The 12,000-nt window shown below is 36.4% G+C and overlaps 1 protein-coding gene across 1 annotated transcript in view; it reads right to left on the bottom strand.

Moving 5' to 3' along the window:
* Positions 1 to 12,000, bottom strand: part of LOC128029255 (alpha-2-macroglobulin) — a 99,231-nt gene that overhangs the window by 45,159 nt on the left and 42,072 nt on the right. The gene's annotated exons all lie outside the window — the stretch shown is intronic.

Below are 12,000 nucleotides of genomic sequence, written 5' to 3'. Positions count from 1 at the left end.
CATAAAATTATGTCAACAGAGACACATGCAATATATGTGTGTTATGTTATATAAGAGCATAAATGAACTTAACTACCTTGTTCTCCTTTCCAACCAGGTGTCAAGCAACAAACTTGAAATACTGAAGCAAACAAAATACTGAAAATAAAACAACAATCTGATGCATAAATTCACTTAAAAGTGTCCTTAATTCCTAACGCCGTGTGCAGTCTCCGTCTTTGCGCGCTCTCTTTCTCCGTATTCCGCGCTCTCTGTGCATGAGCGGGCCCTGAGGACTTCCGTCAAGCCGCCTTTCAAAATAAAAGTCTCTATCGGTTAAATAACTTATAGAGTGTAAAATAACATTATAACATATAACAAACAGTTGACTAATATTAAGAAAGGATATAATTAAATAATATAAGAATAATATATAAATCCTGGAAACTAATTAAATAACTGATGGTTATTTACAATATCAGTAAGGCTACCTTTAAGAAAAAAATAAAATGAATAAATTAAGTTGTGTTATGCATTCAAATAGTTAGACATGCTAAAATACAGAATTTGTTAACAATAATAATAAAAAATAATATGCTGGGGAAAAAAAATAAACATTTCATAGGGCCCTAAACATGTTTTTTTTTTTTTTTTTTACTTTTAATAAATTGATGTGAAAATGCATGTTCAACGAAAAAGGATTAGAGAAAAAAAAAATATTGATTTTATCATTGAGGATTTCTTTAAAAAAAAACACCTCCGACACGACCAGTCTGATGGGGCTCATGCTTATAACAGTAGTTTGGTGGAGTTTAGACTAATGCTAAATCAAAAATGCCTATCAAAATTAACACTGGAACAAACACAATCTTTATTGATTGGACAGCACAAGTACTTCTATTTGAGCGTGTAGAACAAAATTCATCATAGCAGTTATTTGAGAATTGGCTTACTAGTCATATGGAGCGACGTGTCCTGGAGATGTTGTCCAACAGGAGATCTAAAAAGCCTAGGACGCTCCCAGAAAAGATCCCAATTATTAACAAAAAGCAGTTTCTGTTCTTTACACCATGACAATAACCATTCGTTTAAAGCAAAAAGTCTGCTGAACCTTTCATGTCCTCGTCTATATATGGGAAGTGGTCCTGACACGATGATCATCATGCAGGTGATGTGCTGTGCACCGTCTCGATCAGGCTCCTGAAGTCTCTCTTCAGTGTCTCCGTCTGCCGCAGCATTGTGTCGTTAACGCCGGCGTGAAGCATTTCCACTCCGATGCTCCCCTCACCCTTCAGGATCACGGGAATCTGTGTAGAAATATCAAGAACATGAGCACCAGGGAAGCAGTGAGTGTGGACTTTACCTTCAGCTAACATAGCACGAACGTGCCGAATGATGGAGTCTCCGATGATCACAACGTTGTGTTCTGTCTCACCAAGTGGAGCGAATCGGGTTCTGGTGGAGATCCTGAAGACCGGAGGCGGTGGATGGAGAGAGGTCGTCGCCCAGGGCCTGGTTCATGTCTTACACTGTTAAATACGGTGAAGGACAGCTGGGAAGATTGTGTCTTGGGTACCGGGCCTTTGCAGAGAACCACACAGAGTAGAGGTGGTAGGAGGGTTAGCTGTATACTTACCCTGGACTTATGAGCATCAACCCCTGAATATTTCCAGCACAGCTCTCCACTTGCTCATCTGGGCCTGCTTCTCCACGATATCGTGGATCTGTTTCTTCACGGCCTCCAGCTCCTTATTAGAAATAAACAAACTAGTGAGGGGAAATGCAGAAAAGAAAAAAAAGTAATATGGAAAACATACAAAAACATCTTAAGATACCGGAATTCACATGTTTAGATTTTAAAGATGCATGATGATATATTGTAAAAAATAAATATGAAGTTATTTAATAAGCTCTCTCGGATCACCTGTGTTTTCTATCTCTGTCAGCAGCTCTCATTAGACATTTTCTTGGAACTTCCCTCTTCTGTTTTAGAGGGTTTTTAAGACACTCCTGAAATCACTGTAAAAAATGTTTTATCAATATTTGTTTACAATGATAAATCAGAACAAGCTTGAAACAGTGGTTTGAAATAGTTTCAGCCCATTTTAGACCGCAAGTGACGTCACTGATAGACTCTACAGTGCAGACTTTTAGGTTAAATTAATTAGCTTAACTTTACTTCATTTATCTATTGACAAATTACCATCAAAAACATTTACAAAGCCATCAAAACCGATCCTTTACGCATAAGATGTAATTAAAAGCCCAAACTTTCATTAATAAGAGCTCAAATCTAATATGCTATAACGTTAATTATGTTTCTATGCTAGCGTAATACTTGATAGCAGACATTTCAAGAAAAATACCATAATCACAGAGGTATAAATATTAATAAAAAGTACTTAAAGTAGACTGTGGATAATATTAACGTGTTACTTAACAAATCTGTCGCAGTTGTTGGTCTTTTCTTTGGTATAACAGACGAGAAACAGAAAAAATGTCAGAGTCCTCTCCTCTCCAGCAGCTGATGTGTACGCGGTTGCCATGGTAACTCAACGGCTAGAAGGCCAATAAAAACAATAAAATAATAAAAAAAGGTTTTAGCGACGTTAGACTTTTGTTTTTACTTTGTTTTATACATTTTATCAACCCACTTATTTATTATAAATTGTAAGACTCACCTCAGAAAGCTAAATTCTCCTGTCAGACACAGTTGAAGTGAAAAGTGCGTCAAACAAACGCGCTGTCCTTCTGATACAACAGTCTCTGCTGCAGATGAGATGATGAGCCAGTCTGTGTCATTATTTCACGTTATAACTCCATACGAGATAGAAAGTTTCACAACTCTTTTCTTGTCAATACTGTGCGCGCGGTGCGTCAGTTGTGGAAGCGCGCGACTCTATGTCACGTCATTAAAAGCTTAAAAGCATGTCCATATTCTGACTTGTTGAAAATAAACATATTTTATCTTTAAGGAACGTTTAATCTTGTGTCTGAAGTTTAATCACACTTTTTAAATAGCTCCTATACTCAGAGAGCATATAAAGAACGTACAAAAAATATTGTAATGATATTACGTGCATACGACGTTGTAGTTACGTTGCCAGTAAGTCATGAAGTTACCAATATACCGTATTACCAATAGAGGACCTATCTGGGACGTTCTTGGTTATCTGGTCACGTTGGAAGGACGTACTGACGACGTTGTGAGTTGGTAATGTGATGGTAATAAAATTACGGGAATGCGACGTCGTAGTTACGTTGTCAATTGGTAAGTCATGGAATTACCAAAAATTACCAGTACGTTACATAACTGTTACGTCGTGTGTTAGCAGGGCTGTCCTTTATTCTGCTTGAGAACTAATGTGCCAACTCTCAAGCATTCACCGTGAGACACACGCAATTGACTCTTTTCACGCGCTTTCACGCCACACATCAATTTTTTCACGCACAGAAAAACGAAGCAAAGAGGACACGGAGACCAACAGACTAGACAGAGCAGGTTAGTTACTTAACTTGGGTAAAGTTGGTTTTATATTCAGATATTCGGACTTCCGCGTTCAATAACTTTGTTAATATGCACTTGAAAAAGACACTTTCGGTCAAGTATCATTACCGACCATGATGAGTACATATCAGAACACATTTTTATTAGAGTTGTGACGTTCGCGAACGAACCGATTCTTTTGAACGGCTCATAAACATGAACGATGGGAGCCGAATCGCGACTGGAGAGGAGCCGTTCTTTCTATCGTTCTTTTTTCCTATGCGTGTTTCACACAGATTCATACAAATGAGCTCCTCCAGGAGACAGAACAGTTATAGGGGGAGGGGCGCACCCAGCGCAGGCCAACCCTTTATAGCGTGATGATATTAGTTATTAGTTGTGCATGCATTTACATTGCATTTTGTGTTCATTTAAAACTTATTTTAAAATCATTAAAAATGTTCTTTTGTGATACTGTACTTGTATAGAAATTTTTCACTAAAAGCTGTTTTCCACAGACATTCATTGCAGCCCACTTTGTTATTGTTCATTGACTTGAAGGGGCTGATGTCCTATTTGCAAAGTTTACAGTAGTAATAGTATGTAGTATGTAGACATTTCCATTTTATTTTTTTCCATTTTATCTACTTTAAAAAAAAATAGTTTTCTATCAAAATGTTCTTGTGTGATAACAATGTTCTTGTGTGGAAGTGTTTGTAGTAAAAGCTGTTTTGCACAGAGATTCATTGCAGCCGGCTTTGTTTTTTATGTTTATTTGTGAGTAGGTATTGTATGAATAACATAAGTCAGCATAGTTTTACACACACACACACACACACAAACACACACACACACACACACACACACACACACTTTGTACTAAAGGTAAATCAAAATAATGATGTCACTGTCTAAGCAGAGGGATTTGTGCAACCCTATGGAATATAGTCCACACATGTGAAATGAGGTAATAATCAATATTTCAGAATAATTCAAACTCAGATATTGGTGTGTGATATCTGCACTTTAATTATTTGACTACAAATCTCACCTCATAATACCTCCCAGTGATTATTTACAGGATAAACTGAGATGCCCCCAAGCTGGCTTCTTAAAACTGACTAAATATTTAAAAAGAGCCAAAAGAGCCATTCTTTTGAACGGCTCTTTGAAAGGAACGGATCGCGAAGATCCGGATCCCCTCAAAGAGCCATAAATCCCATCACTAATTTTTATGTCGAACTCGACGTTTTAAAGAAGCTGATAAACACGCTTACCTCTATGGAGTGTCGTGACGTCATCGCCTATCTGAGGGACTATCTACAAATGACGTGTTTCTATTAAAAATAAATAAAAACACAACTGTTTTTATTTATTTGCCTGCAAATGAATAAGAACTGTGTTGATTTGTTGGTTTTAACAATGATATGATTTATTTCAATAGGTTTTGAAAGCATGGGTCAACTTCTCTGAAGCAAGTTGGAACATCTAGTCTGGACACTACAGAACATACTAAAGCCCATGTCTTGCTGTTTTATTCACCTCTGTTTTTCTGATTTTAAGTATGATAAAGACTTAACAGTGTAACAGTGTTCTCCAGGTGTTGAATGAAAATGCAAAAAGGCTGAATTCTTTTCTGTTTTTCTGTTTTATGACATCTTTGTTTAACATTAAATTCACAATTCATGTGCATTGATTGATGTTTACATTCCTGCAGAAATGTCACTTTGCATGGTACTGAATCCATCAGATTATTGACAAGTACTCAGAAATCATGACAGCAAACGCGATGTTGATTTTGGATGAACATTTCTAAAACTATGGCAAAACTTTCCTCAAGATGGTTTATAAGAATTTGTGCTTCACATATATATTACATTTGTACCATTACTGTTTTTATGGGTTTCCACAATGACTTTTCCACAATCCACTTCAACGGCTTTTGAAAGAAGGAACCTAGTGCTAAGTTGCAAAATATTTATTTGACTCTCAATTACATACATTAAGTCTTTAATGTACAAGTATTTAATATAGATTTTCAAAAAGTACAGTACCATCACTGTATTCAGTTTCTCTATTTACACACCTTCAGTTCAATAACTTTTTAAAGGAGTCTCAAAACAAAACAAGCTGCTAAATAATTATCTGACCCTCTTCGTCATATCAGGAGTACTGAAAGTACAATTATTTGCTCTAAAAGATACATTTGCAGTGTCCCTGTATTATACTGTATGTTTTTCTTCATAGAGACACCCCCTTCAGTTCAATAACTTTTTTAAAGAGGCTCACATTGTTACAAAACAAGTAGCTAAAAAATTTTCTGACCCTCTATAACATATCAGAAGTCTTGAAATTAAAAGTTTTTTCTCTAAAAGATACATTTACAGCATCTCTGTATTATACAGGTCCATCACAATACATTAGAATTTCGTGGAAAAGTTCATTTGTTTCAGTAATTCAACTCAAATTGTGAAACTCGTGTATTAAATAAATTCAATGCAGACAGACTGAAGTAGTCTTTGGTTCTTTTAATTGTGATGACTTTGGCTCACATTTAACAAAAACCCACCAATTCACTATCTTGACAAATTAGAATACTTTATAAGTACACATTTTTAGTGAATTGTTTGCCTTCTGGAAAGTATGTTCATTTACTGTACATGTACTTAAATACTTGGTAGGGGCTCCTTTTGCTTTAATTACTGCCTCAATTGGCGGGGCATGGAGGTGATCAGTTTTTGGCACTGCTGGGGTGGTATAGAAGCCCAGGTTTCTTTGACAGTGGCCTTCAGCTCATTTGCAATTTTTGGTCTCTTGTTTCTCATCTTCCCCTTGACAATAGCCCATAGATTCTCCATATTATGGAAGCATATGGGTAGCATTATTCAATTTGGGATGTAATATGCAAAATGACAATGCAATATGTAAAATGGCAATGCATTTCTGTATTTACATTTACATTTTCCAATACATTTGTGCAACGTTTGGTGCAAAATGAAAATGAAAATTAAATTACATAATTTTAATTTGCCATTTACTACACCAGTTTTAAAATGTAAAATGAATATTAATTTTAACGCTTTATAAGTTGCAAAATTAAAATGGAAATGTATTACAGAAATGATTAGATATGTCTAACATGTTAAAGCAAAAACTGTGGCAAAATGATCATTTAAATGCTATTTTTCTTAATTGCATTAACACTCACAGTCAAGACACTTACGATTGCATTTTCATTCGGTGTCCCGCAATGAATGTAGCAAAACTCAATGTGCACATTGAAAATGCATTCCGAGCCGATCACGTGTCCCCGCCCTCGCGCCACGTCAATCATTGTGTGAACAAGGCGGGGCTTACAGAAGGTCAGAGACTCAAATCTCAAGAAGAGGATTCAATCAAGTGAGACAACATGGACAAGACAGTTGGTCCGTGTATGTTTTGATCATTTCGGTTTATGGCTTCAATATTTCATTCGGACTTGTGGGCGGAGCTGAAACGCTGCTTTCATCTGATTGGTCGAATCGGATCGGTTTTCATCTGACAGCCTTCAGCTGAAATGTCTGAAACTACACTCACTGTTAATTAGCATAATATTTGAATCAGATGTAGCTGGGCACATAATTCGTGCTGCTGAGACCTGCAAATTATTTCTAGGTTGTAGTATTGTATGAATATTGTCCCACTGATAAAAACAGTGCAAATAGTTCTGTCCCTTTGGATAACAGTAAAGTGGAAATAAATATAGTTAAATTTATGAAATAAAATTAAATAGGATTTTTTTGGGAAGGTAAGTCTGGCCAGTTATACAAGCAACACGAGTCGGACGAGTCTAAAGATATGAGCTGAATTGGGTGAAACATTAAAGTTCTAGTCTGTGTCAATTACTCTCATAATAAATAATAATAATAATGTTAACTGTATCGGTATAAGTTGCATCAGTCCAAAAATACGTCATGACGAGGAAAAAAACATATATAAGTCGCACTGGACTATATGTCACATTTATTCAGGACCAAGAGAAAACATTACCGTCTACAGCCGCGAGAGGGCGCTCTGGGGTAGGCTACAGGAGCACTGAGCAGCATAGAGCTAATTTTACTATTTTTATTTAGAAATGTAACTATATTCATTTTTACAATTATTTATTAATGTCACACACACACACACACACACACACATACCTAGTGCCTTATGACTTAAAAGATGAGAGTGGTAAATGTTACAGACATGGAACTGTTCAGTCTATTATTGATTTTAAATTCCACTTTACTGTTATCCAAAGGGACAGAACTATTTGCACTGTATTTATCAGTGGGACAATATTCATACAATACTACAACCTAGAAATAATTTGCAGGTCTCAGCAGCACGAATTATGTGCCCAGCTACATCTGATTCAAATATTATGCTAATTAACAGTGAGTGTAGTTTCAGACATTTCAGCTGAGGGCTGTCAGATGAAAACCGATCCGATTCGACCAAACAGATGAAAGCAGCGTTTCAGCTCCGCCCACAAGTCCGAATGAAATATTGAAGCCATAAACCGAAATGATCAAAACATACACGGACCAACTGTCTTGTCCATGTTGTCTCACTTGATTGAATCCTCTTCTTGAGATTTGAGTCTCTGACCTTCTGTAAGCCCCGCCTTGTTCACACAATGATTGACGTGGCGCGAGGGCGGGGAAACGTGATCGGCTCGGAATGCATTTTCAATGTGCACATTGAGTTTTGCTACATTCATTGCGGGACACCGAATGAAAATGCAGTCGTAAGTGTCTTGACTGTGAGTGTTAATGCAATTAAGAAAAATAGCATTTAAATGATCATTTTGCCACAATTTTTGCTTTAACATGTTAGACATATCTAATCATTTCTGTAATACATTTCCATTTTAATTTTGCAACTTATAAAGCGTTAAAATTAATATTAATTTTACATTTTAAAACTGGTGTAGTAAATGGCAAATGAAAATTATGTAATTTAATTTTCATTTTCATTTTGCACCAAACGTTGCACAAATGTATTAGAAAATGTAAATATAAATACAGAAATGCATTGCCATTTTACATATTGCATTGTCATTTTGCATATTACATCCCAAATTGAATAATGCTACCCATATGCTTCCATATTATATGGTTCAGGTCTGGTGAGTTTGCTGGCCAGTCAAGCACACCAACACCATTGTCATTTAACCAACTTTTGGTGCTTTTGGCAGTGCAGGCAGGGGCCAAAAATGATTGTGTATCCTAGTGAACCAAACTGAGAGACCATTTTGAAGGCTCAGGAAACCTTTCCAGGTGTTTTGAGTTGATTAACTGATTAGCATGTCACCATATTCTAATTTGTTGAGATGAAACAAGACCAAACAATGCAGATGAGGTGAAGGCCACTGCCAAAGAAACCTGGGCTTCCATATCACCTCAGCAGTGCCACAAACTATTCATCTCCATGCCACACCGAACTGAGGCAGAAATTAAAGCAAAAGGAACCGCTCCCAAATATTGAGTACATGTACAGTAAATGAACATACTTGTTGTACTAATTTATTATTATTATTATTGGTCCTATTAAGAATTCTAATTTGTAAAGCTAGTGAATTGGTGTGTATTTGTAAAATGTGAGCCCAAATAATCACAATTAAAAGATCCAAAGACTTAAACTACTTTTATTTTATTTATAAATGTAATTAATACACAAGTTTCACAATTTGAGTTGAATTACTGAAATAAATGGCATTTCCACGACATTCTAATTATTGAGATGCACCTGCATGTTGTGCCTTTAGAGAGACACCTTCCAGTTCAATAACTTTCTACAAGAGGCTTAGACGGTTACAAATTCTTGAAATACAAGTATTGGTCATAAAACATACATTTGCAGCATACCTGTTTCTTCATAGACACACAATAACTTCAATTCCAGTTCAATACCTTTCCAAAGAGTTTCACACGGTTACACCACAAGCTGTTAAATCATTATGTGACAATCTTCAACATATCAGAAGTCAGGAAATACAAGTATTGGCCATAAAACATACATTTGTAGCATCCCTGTGTTGCTTCATAGACACACCATAACTTCACTTCCAGTACAATATCTTTTTCAAAGAGGCTCACATGGTTACAAAACAAGCTGCTAAATAATTATGTGACAATCTTCAACATATCAGAAGTCAGGAAATACAAGTATTGGCCATAAAACATATGTTTGCAGAATCCCTTTGTTTCTTCATAGACACACCATAACTTCAATTCCAGTTCAATATCTTTCCAAAGAGGCTCACACGGTTACACCACAAGCTGCTAAATAATTATGTCACAATCTTCAACATATCAGAAGTCAGAAATACACAAGTATTGGCCATTAAACATACATTTGCAGCATCCCTGTGTTTCTTCATAGAGACACCATAAATTCACTTCCAGTTCAATACCTTGTTAAAAGAGAGTCAAACCATTACAAAACAAGCTGCTAAATAATTATGTGACCTTGTTGAACATATCAGAAGTCTTGAAATACAAGTATTGGCCATAAAACCTACATTTGCAGAATCCCTGTGTTTCTTCAAAGACACACCATAACTTCACTTCCAGTTCAATACCTTTCCAAAGAAGGCTCACACGGGTACAACACAAGCTGCTAACTCATTACGTGACCCTCTTCAACATATCAGAAGTCTTGAAATACAAGTATTGGCCATAAAACATACATTTGCAGCATCCCTGCTTCATAGACACACCATACCTTCACTTCTAGTACAATATCATTTTAAAAGAGGCTCACACGGTTACAGAACAAGCTGCTACATAATTATGTGATCCTGAGAAACATATCAGAAGTCAGGAAATACAAGTATTGGCAGTAAAACATACATTTGCAGCATCCCTTTGTTGCTTCATAGACACACCATAACTTCACTTCCAGTACAATACCTTTTTAAAAGAGGCTCACACTGTTATAAAACAAGCTGCTACATAATGATGTGGTGATCTGGTGACTGTGGAGGCCATTACAGTTAAGTGAACTTATTTTCATGTTCAATAAACCAGTATGAGATAATTTGAGCTTTGTGACATTGTGCATTATCAGAAGATGGGTACACTGTTATCAAAAAGGGATGGACATGGTCAGCAACAGTAATCAGGTATGGCATTTAAACAATTTCCAGTTGGTACTAAGGGGCCCAAAGTGTGCGAAGAAAATATCTCTCTCACCATTACACCACCACAGTGTATTTTCGTCCACACAGCTGCCGCTCAATGGACAATCTCTGTAAACTCTAGAGAAGGTTTCACGTGAAAACCCTAGTAGATCCACTTTTTTTTTTTAAATACTCAGACCAGCCCATCTATCACCAACAACCATTCCACGTTCAAAATCACTTAAATCCCCTTTCTTCCTCATTCTGATGCTCGGTTTGAACTTCAGCAAGTCGTCTTCACCTCATCTAGATTCCTAAATCTATTGAGTTGCTGCCATGTGATTGGCTGATTAGCAATTTGTGTTACCATGCAATTGAACAGTTGTACCCAATAGAGTGGCCTGTATATGTACTGAATGTGTGTGCTGTCTTGCATGGAGATTATGTGCCACTACTGGAAAAGGTTGGCCATAGACATTTTGCTGGCATCAGGTATAAAGCACTTTGAACAAACAGTTTATTTCCATGTTAGACACACAGATTATAATCCTATCTATCTTCTAATAATTGCAGTGTCAAAACAGGTGTTTTGCTCTGTATGTGGAAAATAAGAAAAAGGCCAAACAGAGAAGCAAAGCACCAGGGTATTCACTATGCCATTTCTGCCTGTTGACTTCATATGTAAATTGAAAACAAGCGTTTTTTTGGTAAGCTCTTATAGGAGCTTATGCTGAAAGTGTGTTTAAACAGCAATAAAGGTGTCTTGCGTATTCGATATGTTATGGAATTACTTTTGTAGTGTTTGGTTTATGTTTGATATTAGTCTTTTGGTGTACTCAAGGATTACTCATTTATATTATTTATATTCTTCAGTTGACACATAAAAGGTACATTTTCTTATCATTAAGTAATGTTTCAACAGGATGTAGGATAAGAAACCACAGTTGCATCTGTATTTTTAACTGAGCTTATCTGTATCACCTCATTGTCATGTCATATCAACCCTGCGCTGACCTTTACGGGTGGGGGGGGGTGGAATTGTTGACTTAGTAGGACATAAGATATAAATAAGATATATACATTTTACATGTACCAATCAGACAAAAATTTTGTGGTGTATTCAGATGATGTAACCCCAAGCCTGTTTTCCTGTTCCTTTTATTTTAATATTTCATTCTTATCAATTATAATTATTACTTATGATTCAGGTAAACCGGAACCGGGAACACTTCCCATAACACCCGACGTATTTGCTACAGCGGTAGAAGAATGGCATCTACGCTAATCTTAGTCAGTTTATCTCTTATTCCGAGGTCACCGTAGCCACAAGATCCAGTCTGTATCCAAGTCAGAGGGTCACTGCAGCCACCCGGATCCAAAACGTATC

Source organism: Carassius gibelio, chromosome A15, assembly GCF_023724105.1.
Source record: "Carassius gibelio isolate Cgi1373 ecotype wild population from Czech Republic chromosome A15, carGib1.2-hapl.c, whole genome shotgun sequence".
Classification (NCBI taxonomy): domain Eukaryota; kingdom Metazoa; phylum Chordata; class Actinopteri; order Cypriniformes; family Cyprinidae; genus Carassius; species Carassius gibelio.
Note: the sequence above shows the minus strand (reverse complement) of the source record. Positions and strands in the feature narration are given on the sequence as shown.